The sequence below is a fragment of the Stenella coeruleoalba genome, assembly GCF_951394435.1.
Source record: "Stenella coeruleoalba genome assembly, chromosome: 3".
In the NCBI taxonomy this organism is placed as follows: Eukaryota; Metazoa; Chordata; class Mammalia; order Artiodactyla; family Delphinidae; genus Stenella; species Stenella coeruleoalba.
The window spans coordinates 88,939,056-88,960,321 of record NC_137148.1 but is presented as its reverse complement, the minus strand read 5'-3'; the positions used below and the strand labels follow the sequence as shown (position 1 = coordinate 88,960,321).

General features: G+C 37.1%; 1 protein-coding gene across 1 annotated transcript in view; it reads left to right on the top strand.

Annotated features, from left to right (window-relative positions):
* Positions 1–251: 251 nt before the first annotated feature.
* The window catches only part of PJA2 (praja ring finger ubiquitin ligase 2), a 79,848-nt gene continuing 58,833 nt past the window's right edge, over positions 252–21,266 (top strand). Inside the window, exon 1 of the mRNA XM_079915309.1 lies at positions 252–495. The gene's annotated coding sequence lies outside the window, so the exon portion shown is untranslated. The remainder of the gene's footprint in view (positions 496–21,266) is intronic.

Here is a 21,266-nt window from a genome sequence, read left to right as displayed (position 1 = left end):
CCTGCCCCCCAACGTCGCAGTGCTGCAGGGAACGGAGGCGGGGCCAGGCAGGGGTGGGTTTCGTCCTTCCGCTCTACGGCCAATCGGTGAACTTGCCCCTGGGCAAGAAAGCGGGACCAGGGTGTAAAGACAGTCCAAGTATGTTTCCCTTTTTCTGCCACGTCCCAACCATTGACGTGAGCCCACTCTCAGGTTCCGATTGGGTATGTGGAGTTTTCCCGCAGAGGTTCTTTAAGCCTATTGGTCGACCCTGTTTTGGGGGCGGGGGTTGCGTTCCCTCCTCCTTCTCCTCTACCGCGGCGCAAGGGGCGGGACGCGCCGCGGCAGCTTCTGCTTCCGCCGCCGGCGCCGCCGCCGCCGCTGCCGCCGCAGCCGCCGCCGCCGCCGCCAGCCGCTGCGCGTTCGGCGGGGGAGGAGTCGGAGGCGGAGAAGAAGGCGGTGGTGGCTGTTGCAGGATCGAGCGCTGTTCCCGCTCCGGAGGCGCTGCACAGTTCGGTGAGGGTTTTTTTTTTTTTTTTTAATCTGGCTTGTTCTCATGTTGGGAAGGTGAGGGACAAGGCGAGGAAATTGCTGCCTTCACCTCCTCCGTTTCTTAATTTCTGTCCTCGAGAAGGAGTGGGGCCTGTCCCTGGCCCGCCGCGCCGGCCATGGTGGGTGGGGTTGATGGCTGGGAGAGGCCTTCTTCTCCTTCTGGGCCCTGTCCAGCCCGAACCTGGGGCCACGCTCTTGTTGGCGGCCGCAGCGCCCGCTGCCTCCGGCGATGGCATAGATTGGTATTGGGGTCTCCACCGGCCGCTTTTTCTTGCTGCCTCTTCTGCTGTCCTTGGTGCCTTGGCCAAGGACCCCGCTGCCTTAATCCCTACAATCGCAACTGTGTTAGAAGAGTGTGTCACCTACTAACACCTCTCACCCGCCCTCTCTGCCCATTTCCAGTCACCCTGTGTAGAGCTGATCCATCTTACGCTACAGGCCTGCATCAGCACCCCTTCCTCGAAAAACCTTCCATTGCCGTCGCTCTACTGACTGTATTTGCATTTTTCCCGATTGTCACCGAGGCTCTGTCACGCAGACACCCTGTACAGACCATAACAATCGTTCATCTCCCGATATTAGCACCATTCCATCAATGCTTCGCCTAGTTAGAGCTGTCAGGTCAGAGCACGCCTCTGGCGGATGCACCTTCAATTTCGGCCTCCCTGAGATTACTGCTTGTTAATCATTTTGCGCACATTCAAAATGGTGAGTTTAAAGCCGCTCAGACCAAGTTGAAGAAGAGGGGAGGAGGTAGTCTTTTTTACTGAGAGGAAGAATCTAATATTTAGGAGACTTAACCTTTCCAGGCATTTTTTTTTTCTTCTTTTTCTTTTTTAACATACGCATAGGCACTGCTTTGAGTCTGCTGGTTCGGGGAAGTTTATGATTTTTTTAAAGGCCTAATATGTTGTTATTTTTATCATATCTGGTAAGTTAAATTTCTTTACATTGGCAGCCACCTCTGGTGAAGACTATAGATCATTTGCAGAGTATGTAAATAAACATGAAGATAAACGTTTTAAAGATTTTTATAAACGTTTAAACTATTTTTCCCATGTCCTCTGGAATTTATCATTTTTATATGAAATAACTTTAATTAAAAAAAATTAATTACAGACATACGAACTAGATGTAAAATTCAGCAATACAGAAAATGAACTATTAAGTAAAATGTGAACATTTCCTTTCATCCCCCAGTCTCATTCCACTGTCTAGAGTTAACAGTATTGTACTTCTTTCTCATGTACACTTTTAAAAACATATGCATACATGTAAAGTTGGGGGAGTTTGGTGGGATATACCAAACACATTGGTATATCACTTGCTTTTTTCACTAAATTACATATCTTGGCCATCTTTACTTGTTAAACCTGTCTCCCTGATACTTTTTAAAAACTAAATGATGTTTCAATAGCTTCAGTGGGCTGTAATTTACTTAACCATTCCCTTACTGAAAGACATTTGAATTAATTAGTTTCTTTTTCCTATCACAAATAATGCTTTATTTGAAGCCAACTTTTACATTTATTTGTTTTTAATTACAAACTTTAAATCTTCTTAAATTTTAAAACTTCAGACAGTATGGAAGACTGTAATGTAAAAAGTCTTGTCCTTCTAGTTCTACCTTCATCCTAAGAGCTGTTCAGGAAACTTCCTCTTTATGTGATTATTTCTGGAGCATGGATTCCTAGAAATGGAATTGCTGGGTTAAAAAGAGAATGCATATTTAAAATTTTGATAACCATTTCTCCCTCCTTATTACTCATTTTGAAATTATTCTTGACTCTTATGCATTTCTTCTCCAAATGAACTTTAGACTCAACTTGTAAATTAAATTAAAAATCCTCAGGTATTTTGAATGAGATTATATTGAAATTTTAGATTAATATGGGGCAAACTGACCTTCGTGATAACTGGGTCTCTCCCCTCAGAAATATGTGTATGTATGGTATGTCTCTACATTTTATTCACACCTTGCTTAGGGAAAGTTTTATAGTTTTATTCCCATATGTATGACATTCCTTCTTAGTATTCCTAGCTATTTTATGATTTGATAGCTCTGGTGGATGGAAAGTTTCTAGTAACATTTTTTCTCTTTTTTTCCCCCTCCAGTTACATGAAAGCTTTTGAATTTTTTTCTGCTTATCATGTATCTAATCACTTTATTGAGTTATCTGAAAATACAGTTTTGTGGCTTTCTTTTAAATTTTATAATTTATGTGTTTTCCTCCTTGCTTTGGCTATTATACGTTTTATATAATGTTAAATAATAGCAGTGATAGTTCAACTTGGTGTTGTTTCAGACTTTAAGGGGATTGTTTCTGATGTTTTAGCCAGCAATTATGATGTTTGATGAAGCTTTCTGATAAATGGAGAGTATAATAGGTTAAAATGTGTTTTTGTATTCTTAGCTTTCCAAGATGATTTTATTGTTGTTTTTCATTTCTGATGACATTTTTAAAAGCCATAAATGGATATTGAATTTTATTGATGTTTTTGATATCTTTTGAGTGGTCGTATAGGGGCATCACCAGTATTCCCTGGTTAATATTTTCCCAAGAGAACTCTTTTTTAAAGAATCAACTTTATTGAGAATAATTTACATACAATAAAATGTACAGCTCGGTGTGTTTTTTCTTTTTTTTTTTTTTTTTTTTTGCGGTACGCGGGCCTTTCACTGTTGTGGCCTCTCCCGTTGCGGAGCACAGGCTCCGGACACGCAGGCCTAGCGGCCATGGCTCACGGGCCCAGCCGCTCTGCGGCATGTGGGATCTTCCCGGACCGGGGCACGAACCCGTGTCCCCTGCATCGGCAGGCGGACTCTCAACCACTGCGCCACCAGGCAAGCCCCAGCTTGGTGTGTTTCGACATAGTATACACCCATGTCTCCACTACCACAATCAAGAGTAGAATATTTTCATTACCCCAATAAAGATACAGAATATTTCTGTCATCCCCAAAAGTTCCCTACTGCCCTTTTGCAGTAAGTCACATTTTCACCCTCAGCTCTAGGAAACAGTTTGTCTTCTTTTTCTCACTATAAATGGGTTTCATTTGTTCTAGAATTTTATATAAACAGAATTATGTAATATGTATTCTTTTGCATCCATGTTTTTTTCTTTCACTATGATTTTGAGGATAATGCATATGTTTGTATGTTTAGCTGGTTCACTTTTATTGCTGAGTAGTAGTTTATGGTATTGATTTACTACAGTTATTGACCATTTCACCTATATATGGATATTTGTATTGTCTCCAGTTTGGGGTTGTTATTAGTAAAGCCGCTATGAACATTCATTCATGAGTTATTGTGTGAACATATGTTTTCATTTCTCTCGGGTAAATACTTAGAAATGGATTTGTTGGGTTGTATTGTAAACAAATGTTTAATTATAAGAACCTGCCAGACTGTTTCCCATTTTACAGTTCTAGTTGATCTACATTCTCATCAACACTTGGTTGTTTTAGTCTTTTTAATTTTAGCCCTTCTAGTGGATATGTGGTAGTATGACACTGTATTTTAAATTTGTATTTATCTGATGATTAATGATATTGAGAATTTGTTCATGTGTTATGGGTCATTTGTATGTCTTCCTTTGTGAAGTACGTGTTCAAATCTTTTGCCCATTTTTAAACGTTGAGTTGTTTGTCTTATTGAGTTGGAGGAATTCTTTATACATTTTTCTGTACAAGTCCTTTGACCCACACAGATGCATATACAGAGAGTGCAGTCTGAAGCTTACCTTTTCATTTTCCTAACTGTTTAAAATAGAGGGGCTTTTAATTTTGACTAAATTCACTTTGTCAGTTTTTCCTTTTATGATTTGTATTTCTGTGTTCTGTTTGCTCAGTGCAAAGTTACACATATTTCCTCTTACGTTTTCTTCTACAAATGTTATAGTTTTTATGTCAAGGTGTATCATCCATTTTGAGTTAATTTTTGTATATGGTGTGAGATAGGGTCAAGTTTATTTTCCCAATTCTAGCACCATTTTGGGGGAACACTTTCCTTTCCAGCATTGAATTAACTTAGTCAAAAATCAATTGACCGTGTATGTGAGTCTGTTTCTGGACTGTCCCCTTGATCTTTGTATCTGTCATTTTGCCAATGCCACATTGTCATGATTATTGTTGCTTTATAGTAAGTTTTTAAATCAGGTAATGTAAGTTCTTCAGCTTTATTTTTTTCCAAAATCATTCTGGCTATTCTAGTTCTTTTGCTTTTCCATAAATTTTTTAGAAACGACTTGTTGGTTTCTACAGAGAGTACTGAGGGGACGTTAATTTAGATTATATTGAATGCATGGATCCATTTTGGAAGAATTGACATCTTAATATTGAGTCTTTCAATCAATGAACACAGGATATCTCCGTCTATTTTGTTTTAATCAAAGATCTTCATTTTCCATCATTAGCATTTTATAGTTTCAACATACAGATGTTCATATTTTGTCAGATTTATATCCAAGTATTTCATCACTTCTGATGGTATTATAAATATAATTTTCCTAAATTTCCATGTCCAGTTGTTCACTGACAGTATTTAGAAATACAGTTTTGTATACTGACTTTGAACCTGGCAACCTTGCTAAACTCACCTATTCTAGTAACATTTTTTTTTTGTAGATTCTTTTGGATTTTCTCATGTAGATAGTTGTATCATTTGTGGATATAGGACAGTTTTGTTTCTCTTGTTTTCAGTTTGTGTGTAACCACCTCCCCTACCACCCTTTTTTCTTCCTTATTGCACTGGCTAGGCCCTCCAGTATGATGTTGAACAGGAGTGGTGAGAGCAGATATCCTTGTTTTGTTCCTGATCTTAAGAGAAAAGCTTTCAATCTTTCATTATTAAGTATACAAGGGCCTTTTATCAGGTTTTATTATATACTACATATTATTATATTAAGTATAATAATCCTTTTATCAAGTTAATGATGTCCCCATTCTGTTTCTAGACTGCTGAGAGTTTTTTAATCATGATTGGACATTGTGCTCAAATGTTTTAACTGTACTTATTGAGATGATCTTATGGTTTATCTTCTTTGGTGTGTTAAAAAGATAGATTACATTGATTTATTTTCAGATGTTGAGTCAACCTTGCATTCTCTAGATATGCTTCACTTGGTTGTGATGTATTATCATTTCCATAAATTGGTGGATTAGATTTGCTAATTGTTGAGTATTTTTTGGTATCTGTGTACATGAAGAATAACTTTTTGTGTAATATTTTTGTATCAGAATATTGCTGGCCTCATAGGTTTAAAGTGTTTATTCCTCTTATATTTCCCGAAAAATCTTGGATAGGATTAGTATTATTTCATAAATGTTTGTCAGAGTTTGCAAGCTAACTCATCTGGGCCTAGTTAAATATGTTGAAAGGCTTTAAAGGATAAATTTAATTACTTTAATAGGTATAGGATGGTTAGGGTTATCTAATTTTTCTTAAAAACTTCCAGTCTTTGACTATGTGAGTGACCTACAATATAAGCTTTAGTAGTTTGTATCTTTCAATGAATTTGTCTCTTTCATCTATTAATTGCCATGAAGTTGTTTCTTTATTGTCCTTTTAATGTCTATAGCATCTATGGTGGTGTCTTTTCTTTCATTCCTGATATTGGCAATGTGTCCCCTCTTTTGTCTTTATTAGTTTGTTTCCACGTTTACCAATTTTGTTAATTTTTCCAAAGATCCAGCTTTTTATTTTATTACTCAAAAAACAAATGTTTTCAATTTCATTGATTTCTGCTCTTTACTATTCCTTCTTGTGTGCTTTGGATTTAAATCCACTCTGTTACAATTTTTTAAGGTATAAGCTTAGGCTATTGATTTGAGACCTTTCTTCTTTTCCTTCTAAGCACCACATTAGATGGTCCCACAATCTTTTTAAAAATTATTGTTTATTTATTTATTATTTTTGGCTGTGTTGGGTCTTTGTTGCTGCGCGGGGGCTCTTTCTAGTTAGGGCGAGCGGGGGCTACTCTTCTTTGTGGTGTGCAGGCTTCTCATTGCGGTGGCTTCTCTTGTTGTGGAACACGGGCTCTAGGTGCGTGGGCTTCAGTAGTTGTGGCTTGCAGGCTCTAGAGCGCAGGTTCAGTAGTTGTGGCACATGGGCTTAGTTACTTCATGGCATGTGGTATCTTCCGGGACCAGGGCTCAAACCCGTGTCCCCTGCATTGGCAGGATTCTTAACCACTGTGCCACCAGGGAAGCCCTGGTCCCACAAAGTTTTATGTTGATATTTTCTGAGTTCTTATTTGACTTTCACATTGACCCATGGGTTGTTTAGAAATATATTGTTTAATTTCCAATTATTTGTTGATTTTGCCTAGCTCTATAATTGATTGCTACGCTTAATTTTGTTTTAGATGGAAAGCATACTTTGTATAATTTTGTTTGAATTCTTTGAAGTTTTATTACTCAGAACATGGTAAGTCTTGGTAAATGTTCCATGTGCAATTCAAAATAATGTATATTATGCTGCTTTGGGGTAGAATATTCTATAAATTCTACATTCCATATTAAAAACTAAATTATATATTTATATGAAATATTCTGTAATTGTCAGTTGACTGGTGGTGCTTGTTAGGTTTTCTATTTCCTAACTGAGGTTTTGTCTACTTGTTTTGTTGGTCACTGAGAAGAATTGAAGTCTCCAAGTATAATTGTGGATTTGTCTATTTCTCCTCTTTGTTCTAACTATTTTTGCTTCATGAATTTTGAACCTCTGTTGTCAGATGCATATATGTTTAGGATTGTTATGTCTTCTTGGTGAATTGACCCCTTTGTCATTATATAGTATCCTTCTTTGTCTCTGATAATATTTCTTCTTCTGCAGTCTACTTTATCTGATATTAATACTGCCACTCCATCTTTCTTTTGATTCATGTTTGCATGATTAAAAAAAACACCTTTAAAAGCATTTATTTTTAAAAAAGAAAAGCACTTTAAAGGCACACATAATATGAAAGTAAAAAGATTGGATAAATATTGTTTGCAAACACTCACCAAAAGAAGGCTGATGTGCCTATATTAATATTGTACAAAATAGACATAAAGGAAGAAGTATAAGAGATAACAGGAAAGTATCATAATAAGTAGGTCAGTTCATCAAGACGATATAATAATCCTAAGTGTGTGTTTACCTAATAACATAGCTTCTGAATATAGAAGTTAATATAATTAGCAGTAAAGATAGTATGCATTCATAGCTGGAGATTTTACATATACATTTGATGTAACTGATAGAACAATTATATAAAAATATCAGTATGGGAATAGAAAATTTGAATGACATGATTAATCAACTTGATATAATTGACATTCATAGCACATATTATCTAAAGACTGAAGACTATACTTTTTTTTTTCAAGTGCACTTGGGACATTTGCCAAAATATTCTGGTCCTTGAAGTATGATCAAATTTCACAGAATTGAAATTATGCAGTACAAGTTTTCTGATCACTGTGGAATTAATTACAACTCAGGAACAGAAAATAACTTATCAGGGCTCCAAATGTTTGAAGATTAATCAAGACATTTCTAAATAGCCCATGAATCAAAATGAAGTCACGATGGAAATTAGAAAATATTTTGATCTGAAAAACAACAGAAGTATTACATCAGAGCTTGTTGAGTGTAACTGAAGCAGTGCTTTGAGAGGACTTTATTGCTTTATACAGGCACGCTTCATTTTTATTGTGCTTTGTTTCATTGCACTTCACAGATACTGTGTTTCTCTACAAACTGAGGTTTACGGCAACCCTGCAATGAGCAAGTTTATCGGTGCCATTTGTCCAACAGCATTTTCTCACTGATAGTTAGCACTTTTTTGACAGTAAAATACTTTTTTTTTTTTTTCTTTGCGGTATGCAGGCCTCTCACTGTTGTGGCCTCTCCCGTTACGGAGCAGAGGCTCCAGACGCGCAGGCTCAGCGGCCATGGCTCACGGGCCCAGCCGCTCCGCGACATGTGGGATCCTCCCGGACCGGGGCACGAACCCGTGTCCCCTGCATCGGCAGGCGGACTGTCAACCACTGCGCCACCAGGGAAGCCTCAGTAAAATACTTTTTAATTAAGTTGTGTCCATTGGGTTTTTTTTTAACCACAATGCTATTACATGCTTAATAGACTACACTATAGCAAAAATGTAACTTTTATACACACTGTGAAACCAAAAAAAAATTTACTTCCTTTGTTGCACTGTTCACTTTATTTTGGTGGTTTGAAACTGAACCCACAATATCTCTGAGGTATGCCTGTATGCATATATTAGTAAGGAAGAAAAGTTCAAAATCAGTGGTGTAAGCTCACAACTGAAGGGAGCAACAAATTAAACCCAAAGAAAGCAGAAAGAAGGAAGTAGTAAATATAAAAGTAGAAATCAATGAAACAGAAAAATTTACAGTTTGTTGAGAAGACTTTTAAAAAATAATAAGCCTGTAGTGACTGATCAAGAAAAAATTGGGGGACAACAGACAATACCAATACTAAGAATGAAAAACTGAAGCATCACTACAAATTGTATAGATATTAAATTGTTAAGGAAAATTATGAACAATTTTATATTAGTACATATTTGCTAACTTGAATGAAAGGTCATAATCTTTGAAAAACAAATTGAATTTATTAAAAACTTTTCCATCAAGAAAACCCCAGGCCCAGATGGCTTCACTGGTAAACCTCTCAAACATTTAAGTAAGATATAATGGTAATTTTACACAGACTTTTTCGAGAACTGAAAAAGAAAACATTTCCCTGAACATTTTATGATTTTTGCATAATCTTGGTAGGAAAAACCTAACAAGAACATGAGAAAAAAGAGATAATTACAGGCCAATAATTCTCAAGAACATAGATACAGAGATAATCCAGTGATATGTAAAAAAGATATCACAGATTTGTTCCAGGAATACAAGGTTGGTTTGTTGTTTTACAATTAATCAATGTAGTCCATCTCTTTAACAGTGTAGAAGACTCATACGATCATCTCTGTAGATAGAGAAATCATTTGACAAAAGTCACCATCTGTCGTGTTAAAAAATCCTCATCAAATTAGGAATAGAAGAAAATACTGTTAATTTTCTGGAGTATCAACAACAACAACAAAAACCCTACAGCTAATATCATACTCAATGAAAAACCTTGTTTCATGTCCCATATCTTTTTTTTTCTATTTAACATTATGCTGGAATTCTAACCAGTGCCCTCAGGATAAAAAAAGTTAATTTTAAAAAATGGAAAAAAAAATTTTTTTTTGCGGTACGCGGGCCTCTCACTGTTGTGGCCTCTCCCGTTGCGGAGCACAGGCTCCGGATGCGCAGGCTCAGTGGCCATGGCTCACGGGCCCAGCCACTCCGCGGCATGTGGGATCTTCCCGGACCGGGGCACGAACCCATGTCTCCTGCATTGGCAGGTGGACTCTCAACCACTGCGCCACCAGGGAAGCCCTAAAAATTGGAAAAAAATTTTAAAAGTGTTTACCAGCAAAGTTTTAGAATAAGTGAATTTAGCAAGGTGACTGGATACAAGGACAACATGCAAAAATTAACTGTAAGTTGTGTGTTAGCAACCAAAAAGTATGAAATAAAATTAGAAAAGTACATTTAGAATAGCATCAAAATATGTAAGATACCTAAGGATAAATATAATAAAAACTTGGGCAAAACTTCTACACTGAAAAATATAAAACAGTGCTGAGACATTTTAAAATACTTAAATAAGTGGAGAAATATTCCATCTTTATATGGTAGGAACTCAATATTGTTAAAATGTCAATTACCCCAGGTTGAGCTATAGGTTCAATAAAATGTCAATTAAAATCCCAGAATTTAAAAATTTTAATCAAATGGATTCCAAAATTTATATCAAAATGTAAATGTCTCAAGACTTGCTATAAAGTTACAGTAATTAAGACAGTGTTATATTAGAACCAGGTAGACAAAAAGACCAATGGAAGAATATGAGTGTCTAGAAATAGACCTTCACGTATGTCGTTTCTTGGTTTATGACAAAAGCTCCACTGAAGTTAAGAAAACATTTACTTTTAATAGTGTTAGATAAATTGGATATTGGATATTTGGGAATAAATGAACCTTGATTTTTACTTGATACTATATTCAAAAGCTCATTTGAGTTGGATCATAGAACTAAATGTAAAAGCTAAAATTATCAAGATTCTAGAAGAAAACCTAGAAGTATATCTTCATCACCGTGGGGTAGGCAAAAAATTTTTTAAATAGAACATAAAATTGATAAATTAGACTACAATCAGTTACAAATTTCTATTCATGAAGACATCATTAAAGAAAAGAGGCAAGCCACAGACTGCAAGAATATACTCGCATTAAGTAAATCTGGTGAAAGACTTGTATCCAGAAAAATATAAGTAACTCTTAAAAATCAAAAAGAAAAAGGCAAACAACACACATTAAAAAATATGCAAAAAAGCAGGCAGGTCTTCACAAAAGAAGTTATCAAAAGGCCAATGTGCATAGGTAAAGGTGCTCTACCTCAGTGGTCCCCAACCTTTTTGGCACCAGGGACTGGTTTTGTGGAAGACAGTTTTTCCATGGACCGGCAAGGGGGGATGGTTCAGGCGGTAATGCGAGCAGTGGGGAGAGATGGGGAGTGGCAGATGAAGCTTCCCTCTCCCGCCGCTCATCTCCTTCTGTGCGGCCTGGTTCCTAACAGGCTGTGGACTGGTAGTGGTCTGCGGCCCGGGGTTTGAGGATCCCTCCTCTACATTATTACTCATCAGGGAAATGTCACAATGAGGCACCATCACACCCCTGTCAGAATGGCTGAAATTAGAGACTGACAGTATCAAGTGTTGCCAAGGATGTGAAACAATATCAAGTGTTGCCAAGGGTATGAAACAACTGATACTTTTTTTTTTTTTGCGGTACGCGGGTCTCTCACTGTTGTGGCCTCTCCCGTTGCAGAGCACAGGCTCCGCGGCCATGGCTCACGGGCCTAGCTGCTCTGCGGCATGTGGGATCTTCCCGGACCGGGGCACGAACCCGTGTCCCCTGCATCGGCAGGCGGACTCCCAACCACTGCGCCACCAGGGAAGCCCACAGCTGATACTCTTATATATTGCTGGTGGGAATGTCAGGTTGTTTCAGCCACTTTACAAAACTGCCAGTATGTGTTATAGCTAAACATAGCTGTGGACTGTGATCCAGTAATTTCAGGTCAGATGTACCCAAGAAAGGTAAACAAAACAAAACAAAACATGTACAAGGATGTTCATAACGTGAATGAATCCCAGAAACATTGTGTCAAGCAAAAGTAGACAGACACAAAAGAGTTCATGATGTATGATTCCACTTGTATGAAGTTTAAAATAGGAAAAACTAAACTGAGGTAATAGAGGTCAGGAGAGTGGTTGCCTTTGGTTCGTGAGGAGTCAGTGTCTTGGAAGGAGAGAGAGAGAGAACCCTCTGAAGTGATGGTATATGATTTACATCTTGACATAGGTGGTAGTTTTTCAGATATATACCTATGTAAAAATTCATTGAATTGTAATGTGTACTTGAGTTTTATACTTTATTATATGTAAACAATTCTTCAACAAATGATTGCAGAGAAAAGGAAAATAATTTAAGTTTTTATCATGAAAAGTTCCAAACAAATTTCAGTAGAGTACAAGGAGCCCCCACGTACATATCATCTTGCTTCAACATTTTGCCATGCTTGTTTCTGTATCTCCCCAACCGCCATTCACATATGTTCCGTTTTTTTTTTGTTTTTTTGGTAGTGCTCACATCTAAATGTCTATCACAGATACATTAATTTATTCTGAGCATATTTTGTGTTTTTTAACATCAGATGAAATTTGCTACCTTTTCATATGCATAACATTTTATTTTTTATTTTCCTTATTTCCTGTACCCTTGTTTTTTCTTTTCCTGGCTCACTGACATGAAAATAAATTTCTGCAGCTTTTTTTTTTTTAATTGAAGTATAGTTGATTTACAGTGTTGTGTTAGTTCTCTGCAGCTTTTTTATTCTGAGCTGATTGACTTGCACATCTCAAAAGAGGGTGGGTTGAGCAGCATCCTTATTTGTGACACATTTGAATCAGAGATCTTCCTATCTAAATGAGGTAAATTTGACGAATGTTCTTCATCTTGTTTTTTAATGAATTGATACTATATTTTTTCATCTTACTTTTCTTTTGTTAATCTTTTTCCCCCTTAGCCAATTACGCTTCCAGTAAAACACAGAAAATATTGTTCTACTGTGTTGGGTGTATGCTCATTCAAGTCTTTCTTCAAGGATTGCTGTTGATAGTCTTTAAAAAAAACAGTATTTTGTTAACACTTTTTTTTTTAACGGAATGAGAAGTTTATAAACACATGGTGAGATAGAGGGTTTACCAGAACAGAATTTGAAAATACAGTTTTTTACCTACTTAAATATAACATTTTTGGATTATTTGTTTCTGATTATGTATATTTTATGTCTGAGTTATGTTTTGTAATGTAATTTTCACTGTACCAATGCTGAGTTTACTGTTCCTCTTTTACAGTGGTTTACAAAAAAGTTTTCAGAGAAGAGTAGTAGTTAATCAAGTATAGCCTTCTATCAGGTTACCTCTTGTAACTAGGGATAGCAAACCCATTTCATCTTAGAAGTTTAACAGTTGTACCTGAAATTTTCTCTCTGATTTAGGTATTATCATTTCTACAGCTGCTCCTTGCAGAATTTGCCAGTCATAGCCTGGAAGTTTGCTTGTGTAGCAGCTTGTAACTTTCAAGTCTTGTGGTTGATAATAGATTACTTGATTTACTGAATGTGTCCAGTTGCTTACAGTGATATATGGGAGTAATGTCACCTCAGTCCTTATTTATTGTTTACTAGTGAGATGTACTGAATATTTTGCAGTTGTATATATGTATAAGCAACTATTTGTGCTTGTGGATAGAAGACATGAAAAATCTAGAGATACATTAAAAATAATATGTAAGCGTGAAACAGAATCAAGTGCAAGCTTACATTGTTCAAAATGGATACTTTATTAATCTCCTGGGATATTTACTTTGCCTTAACAGCTGAAAGTGGAACAATGAGATAATGTTAGGAAGCTAAGTTTCGATGTAATTGGTTCCAACATATATGAAACAGCTTTCTAGTGGCATTTGTCAGAGTTTGTCATAAACTCATTTTGTCATGAAGTGTTGATTTCTGAATATATAGCTCAAGTGTGGTAATAATTACAAAATTTTGTATGACTAAAGAATTATCTTACTAAAAGGAAATGCAGGCTAGATAATTATAAAAGTTTGTTTTTTTGTGTTTTTTTTTTTTTTTTTGCGGTACGCGGGCCCCCCACTGCTGTGGCCTCTCCCGCTGCGGAGCACAGGCTCCGGACGCACAGGCTCAGCAGCCATGGCTCACAGGCCCAGCCGCTCCGCGGCATGTGGGATCCTCCCGGACCGGGGCACGAACCCACGTCCCCTGCATCGGCAGGCGGACTCTCAACCACTGCGCCACCAGGGAAGCCCTATAAAAGTTTGTTTTAAGAGGAATCTTAAGAAACATTTCTAGGGCACTTTGGAAGCATATATGTAAAGCTAAATATGGGAGAATATAAAATAAATATTCCAGTGGGCTTGGAAGAGTAATCAAGACTTCCCTCTTCAAATAGTTGGATCAAATTGTATTTGTTTCTGAACTTTTTGTTTTGTTCTGTTTCTTATATAACAGTATCTGAGTTTTAGGTGTCCAACATTATGATTCAACATCTGTGTTCATTACAAAGTGATCATTACCAAAAGTCTAGTTACCATTCATTACCATATATTCTTGGTGGGAATGTAAATTGGTGCAGCCACTATGGAAAACAATATGGAGGTCCCTCAAAATATTAAAAATAGAACTATCATCTGATCCAGAAATTCCACTTATGAGTATTTATTTGAAGAAAATGAAAACACTAACTTGAAAAGATATATGCACCCCATGTTCAGTGAAGCATCATTTACAACAGCCAAGATATGGGAACAGCCTAAGTGCCCATCCATGGATAAATAGATAAAGAAGATGTGGTGTGTGTGTGTGTGTGTGTGTGTGTGTGTGTGTGTGTGTGTGTATATGTATATAATGGGATATTAGCCATTAAAAATAATGAAATCTTGGTATTGTGACAATATGGGTGGACCTTGAGGGCATTTTGCTAAGAAATCAAACAGAGAAAGACGAATACCATGTGATTTCACATGTGGAATCTTAAAAAACAAAAAAACCCAAACTCATACATACAGAGAACAGATTGGTAGTTGCCAGAGGTGGGGGTTAGGAGCAGGCAAAATGGATGAAGGGGGTCAGAAAGTGCATATTTCCAGTTATAAAATATGTAAGTCATGGGCATGTAATGTACAGCATGTTGACTAATAGTTAATAGTACTATGTGGCATATTTGCAAGTTGCTAAGAGAGTAGATTTCAAAAGTTCTTTTCACAAGAAAAAAATTTCATAACTGTATAGTAACAGATATTAACTAGACTTGTGATTATTTCACAATATATATAAATATTGAATAATTATGTTGTATACCTAATACAATGTTATATGTCATTAACACCCCCCCCTTTTTTTTTTTTTTCCAAGTGAGTTTTTTCTGGCTCCCAGCAAATGGATCACAGTGGTATAGATACAGGCTTTCAGTTGAAACTTTTCCTCTGGAAGTTCAACTGATTTCTCTTTCTGCCTAAAACTTCATTTAAATTATTTAGATGTAAATTCTAAAAGTAAGTGTTCCTGATCCAGTAGCTTTTCAATGAGTATCTACTAGGTGATAGGTGGAGTGTAAGTGCTAAGCAGCAGTTCTGACACTGTCAACAAGCAAAAGGCCAGTATAATTAATTTTGGTACTGTTATCCCTAACATGGCATTTTCCAAGCTGAGAATAAGTAGATCTTTTAAAGGGAGAAAATGTACTTTCATGAGATGGTATTAGAAAATCTTCATTCTGGTGATAGGTGGAAATATAAGAAAATTCAGAATCTAAGTACACGTAATTGAAATTGCTTGTATTTATCTAATACAGGATAATTTGTTATGCAGCAATAGACCTAGCAGCTCAGAACACTTATTATCTCATAGTTTCTATGGGTCAGAAATTTAGGAACAGCCTGGCTGGGTAGTTTTGGATCAAGGTCTCATGAGGCTACAATCAAGATGTAGGCTGGGACTGCAGTCATCTGAAGCCTTGACTGGGGCTGGAGGATCTGCGTCCTAGGTGGTTCATTCACATGGCTATTGCCAGAAGACCTCAGTTTCTTCTGGCTTTTGGCAGAAACTGCCAGTTCCTCATCATGTGGACCTTTCCATAAGACTGCTTGAGTGATCTTATGGTGTAGCACCTGGCTTCTCCCAGAGAGAGTGAGCCAAGAGAGAGTAAGGAGGAAGCCACAATGTCTTCTGTGCCTGAATCTTGTACATCACACACTTCTATCATTTTATCTTCATTAGAAAAAAGTCACTAATTATAGCCTACACTTAAAGGGAACAAATTAGGCTCTGCTTTTTGAAGGGAGAAGTATCAAAGAATTTGTGGACATATTATAAAACCAGCACATTATTCTAACAGAGGTATGGTGATGTTACTGAAGTGAGTGGGCTACATTGCAAAAATAATAATAATAAATGTGTAAGTTTTAAGTATTATACAAGCTGGTGTGTTAGTTGACTACTCAGTGGTGTAGGAGAACTATGATTCTGAAGGCAGTTCAAGGTGTAGGCTTAGTATATATCAACTTCAGTGTATATTGTGTTCATTTAGATATATGAACATTCATTATTCTGTTTGCTTAAGTCTTTTGCTTTATTACTATTTTATTTATTTTTTAACATTTATTAAAGTATAGTTGCTTTACAATGGTGTGTTAGTTTCTGTTGTACAACAGAGTGAATCAGCTATATGTATACATATATCCGCATATCCCCTCCCTCTTGCGTCTCCCTCCCACCCTCCCTATCCCACTTCTCTAGGTGGTCACAAAGCACCCAGCTGATCTCCCTGTGCTATGTGGCTGCTTCCCACTGGCTATCTGTTTTACATTTGGTAGTGTATGTATGTCCATGCCACTCTCTCACTTCATCCCAGCTTACCCTTCCCCGCCCTGTGTCCTTAAGTCCATTCTCTACATCTGCGTCTTTATTCCTGTCCTGCCCCTAGGTTCTTCAGAACCACTTTTGTTTTTAGATTCCATATACATGTGTTAGCATACGGTATTTTTTTTTCTCTTTCTAACTTGCTTCACTCTGTATGACAGACTCTAGGTCCATCCACCTCACTACAGATAACTCAATTTGGCTTCTTTTAATGGCTGAGTAATATTCCATTGTATGTATGTGCCACATCTTCTTTATCCATTCATCTGTCGATGGACACTTAGGTTGCTTCCATGTCCTGGCTATTGTAAATAGTGCTGCAATGAACAATGTGGTACATGACTCTTTTTGCATTATGGTCTTCTCAGGGTATATGCCTAGTAGTGGGATTACTGGGTCATATGGTAGTTTTTTTTTTTTTTAGATTTTAAGGAACCTCCATACTGTTCTCCATAGTGGCTGTATCAATTTACATTCCCACCAAAAGTGTAGGAGGGTTCCCTTTCCTCCACACCCTCGCCAGCATTTATTGTTTGTAGATTTTTTGATGATGGCCATTCTGACCTGTGTGAGGTAATACCTCATTGTAGTTTTAATTTGCATTTCTCTAATGATTAGTGATGTTGACCATCCTTTCATATGTTTGTTGGCAATCTGTATATCTTCTTAGGAGAAATGTCTATTTAGGTCTTCTGCCCGTTTTTACATTGGGTTTTTTTTTTTTTTTTTTTTTGATGTTGAGCTGCATGAGCTGCTTGTATATTTTGAAGATTGATCCTTTGTCAGTTGCTTCATTTGCAAATATTTTCTCCCATTCTGAGGGTTGTCTTTTCATCTTGTTTATGGTTTCCTTTGCTGTGCAAAAGTTTTGAAGTTTCATTAGGTCCCATTTGTTTATTTTTGTTTTTATTTCCATTTCTCTAGGAGGTGGGTCAAAGAGGATCTTGCTGTGATTTATGTAATAGAGTGTTGTGCCTGTGTTTTCCTCTAAGAGTTTGATAGTGTCTGGTCTTACATTTTGGTCTTTAATCCATTTTGAGTTTATTTTTGTGTATGGTGTTAGTGAATGTTCTAATTTCATTCTTTTACATGTAGCTGTCCAGTTTTCCCAGCACCACTCATTGAAGAGGCTGTCTTATCTCCATTGTATATGCTTGCCTCCTTCATCAAAGATAAGGTGACCATATGTGCGTGGGTTTATCTCTGGTCTTTTCATCCTGTTCCATTGATCTATATTTCTGTTTTTGTGCCAGTACCGTACTGTATTTATTACTGTAGCTTTGTAGTATAGTTTGAAGTCAGGAAGCCACATTCCTCCAGCTCCGTTTTTCTTTCTCAAGATTGCTTTGGCTATTCAGGGTCTTTTGTGTTTCCATACAAAGTGTGAAATTTTTTGTTCTAGTTCTTTGAAAAATGCCATTGGTACTTTGATAGGGATTGCATTGAATCTGTAGATTGCTTTCGGTAGTATAGCCATTGTCACAATGTTGATTCTTTCAATCCAAGAACATGGTATATCTCTCCATCTGTTTGTATTATCTTTAATTTCTTTCATCAGTGTCTTATAGTTTTCTGCATACAGGTCTTTTGTCTCCTTAGGTAGGTTTATTCCTAGGTATTTTATTCTTTTTGTTGCAATGGTGAATGGGAGTGTTTCCTTAATTTCTCTTCCAGATTTTTCATCATTAGTATATAGGAATGCAAGAGATTTCTGTGCATTAATTTGGTATTCTGCTACTTTATCAAATTCATTGATTAGCTCTAGTAGTTTTCTGGTTGCATCTTTAGGATTCTCTATGTATAGTATCATGACATAAGCAAACAGTGAGAGCTTTACTTCTTCTTTTCTGATCTGGATTCCTTTTATTTCTTTTTCTTCTCTGATTGCTGTGGCTGAAACTTCCAAAACTTTGTTGAATAATAGTGGTGAGAGTGGGCATCCTTGTCTTGTTAATGATCTTAGAGGAAATCATTTCAGTTTTTCACCATTGAGGACTATGTTGTCTGTGGGTTTGTCATATATGACCTTTATTATGTTGAGTTAGGTTCCCTCTATGCCCAGTTTCTGGAGACTTTGTTATCATAAATTGGTGTTGAATTTTGTCGAAAGCTTTTTCTGCATCTACTGAGATTTTCATATGGTTTTTATCCTTCAATTTGTTAATATGGTGTATCACATTGATTTGCAAATATTGAAGAATCCTTGCATTCCTGGGATAAACCCCACTTGATCATGGTGTATGATCCTTTTAATGTGATGTTGGATTCTGTTTGCTAGTATTTGGTTGAGGATTTTTGCATCTGTGTTCATCAGTCATATTGTCCTGTAGTTTGAGAAGGATAGGTGTTAGCTCTTCTCTAAATGTTTGATGGAATTCGCCTGTGAAGCCATCTGGTCCTGGGCTTTTGTTTGTTTGATTTTTTTTTTTTTTTTTTTTTGTGGTACGCGGGCCTCTCACTGTTTTGGCCTCTCCCGTTGCGGAGCACAGGCTCTGGACGCGTAGGCTCAGCAGCCATGGCTCACAGGCCCAGCCGCTCCGCGGCATGTGGGATCTTCCCGGACCAGGGCATGAACTTGCGTCCCCTGCATCGGCAGGCGGACTCTCAACCACTGCGCCACCACGGAAGCCCTGTTTGAAGATTTTTAATCACCGTTTCAATTTCAGTGCTTGTGATTGGTCTGTTTATATTTTCTATTTCTTCCTGGTTCAGTCTTGGAAGGCTGTACTTTTGTAAGAATTTGTCCATTTTTTCCATGTTGTCCATCTTATTGGCATACAGTTGCTTGTAGTAATCTCTCATGATCCTTTGTATTTCTGCAGTGTCAGTTGTTACTTCTCCTTTTTCATTTCTAATTCTATTGATTTGAGTCTTCTCCCTTTTTTTTTTTGTTTGTTTGTTTTTGCTGTATGCGGGCCTCTCACTGTTGTGGCCTCTCCCGTTGCGGACCACAAGCTCCGGACGCACAGGCTCAGCAGCCATGGCTCACGGGCCCAGCTGCCCCACGGCATGTGGGATCTTCCTGAACCGTGGCACGAACCAGTGTTGCCTGCACCAGCAGGCGGAACCTCAACCACTGTGCCACCAGGGAAGCCCTCCCTTTTTTTCTTGCTGAGTCTGGCTAATGGTTTATCAACTTTGTTTATCATCTCAAAGAACCAGCTTTTAGTTTTATTCATCTTTGCTATTGTTTCCTTCATTTGTTTTTCATTTATTTCTGATCTGATCTTTATGATTTCTTTCCTTCGGCTAACGTTGGGTTTTTTTTTTCCTTCTTTCTCTAATTGCTTTAGGTGTAAGGTTAGGTTGTTTATTTGAGATGTTTCTTGTTTCTTGAGGTAGGATCGTATTGCTGTAAACTTCCCTTTTAGAACTGCTTTTGCTGCATCCCATATGTTTTGGGTCATCATGTTTCTAGGTATTGTTTTATTTCCTCTCTGATTTCTTTGGTGATCTCTTGGTTATTTAGTAGCAAATTGTTTAGCCTCCATGTGTATGTATTTTTTACAGTTTTTTTTCCCCTGTAATTGATATCTAGTCTCATAGTGTTGTGGTTGGAAAGGATACTTGATATGATTTCAGTTTTCTTAAATTTACCAAGGCTTGATTTGTGACCGAAGATATAATCTATCCTGGAGAATGTTCCATGAACACTTGAGGAGAAAGTGTATTCTGTTGTTTCTGAGTGGAATGTCCAATAAATATCAATTAAGTCCATCTTGTTTAATGTGTCATTTAAAGCTTGTGTTTCCTTATTTTTTTTCATTTTGGATGATCTGTCCATTGGTGAAAGTGGGGTGGTAAAGTCCCCTACTATTATTGTGTTACCATTGATTTCCCCTTTTATGGCTTTTAGCATTTGCCTTATGTATTGAGGTGCTCCTATGTTGGTTGCATAAATATTTAAATTGTTATATCTTCTTGGATTGATCCCTTGATCATTATGTACTGTCCTTCTTTGTCTCTTGTAATAGTCTTTATTTTAAAGTCTATTTTGTCTGATATGAGAATTGCTTCTCCAGCTTTTTTTGATTTCCATTTGCATGGAATATTTTTTTCCTTCCTCTCACTTTCAGTCTGTGTGTGTCCCTAGGTCTGAAGTGGGTCTCTTGTAGACAGCATATATACAGGTCTTGTTTTTGTATCCATTCAGCCCCTCTTTGTCTTTTGATTGGAGCATTTAATCCATTTACATTTCAGGTAATTATCAAAATGTATGTTTCTGTTGCCATTTTCTTAATTGTTTTGGGTTTGTTATTGTAGACCTTTTCCTTCTCTTGTGTTTCCTGCCTTGAGAAGTTCCTTTAGTATTTGCTGTAAAGCTTTTTTGTTGGTGCTGAATTCTCTTAGCTTTTGCTTGTCTGTAAAGGTTCTAATTTCTCCATCAAATCTGAATGAGATCTTTGCTGGGTAGAGTAATCTTTGTTGTAGGCTTTTCCCTTTCATCACTTTAAATATGTCCTGCCACTCCTTTCTGGCTTGCAGAGTTTCTGCTGATAGATCAGCTGTTAACCTTATGGGGATTCTCTTGTATGTTATTTGTTGCCTTCCCCTTGCTGCTTTCAATATTTTTTCTCTTTGTATTAATTTTTTTATAGTTTACATAATATGT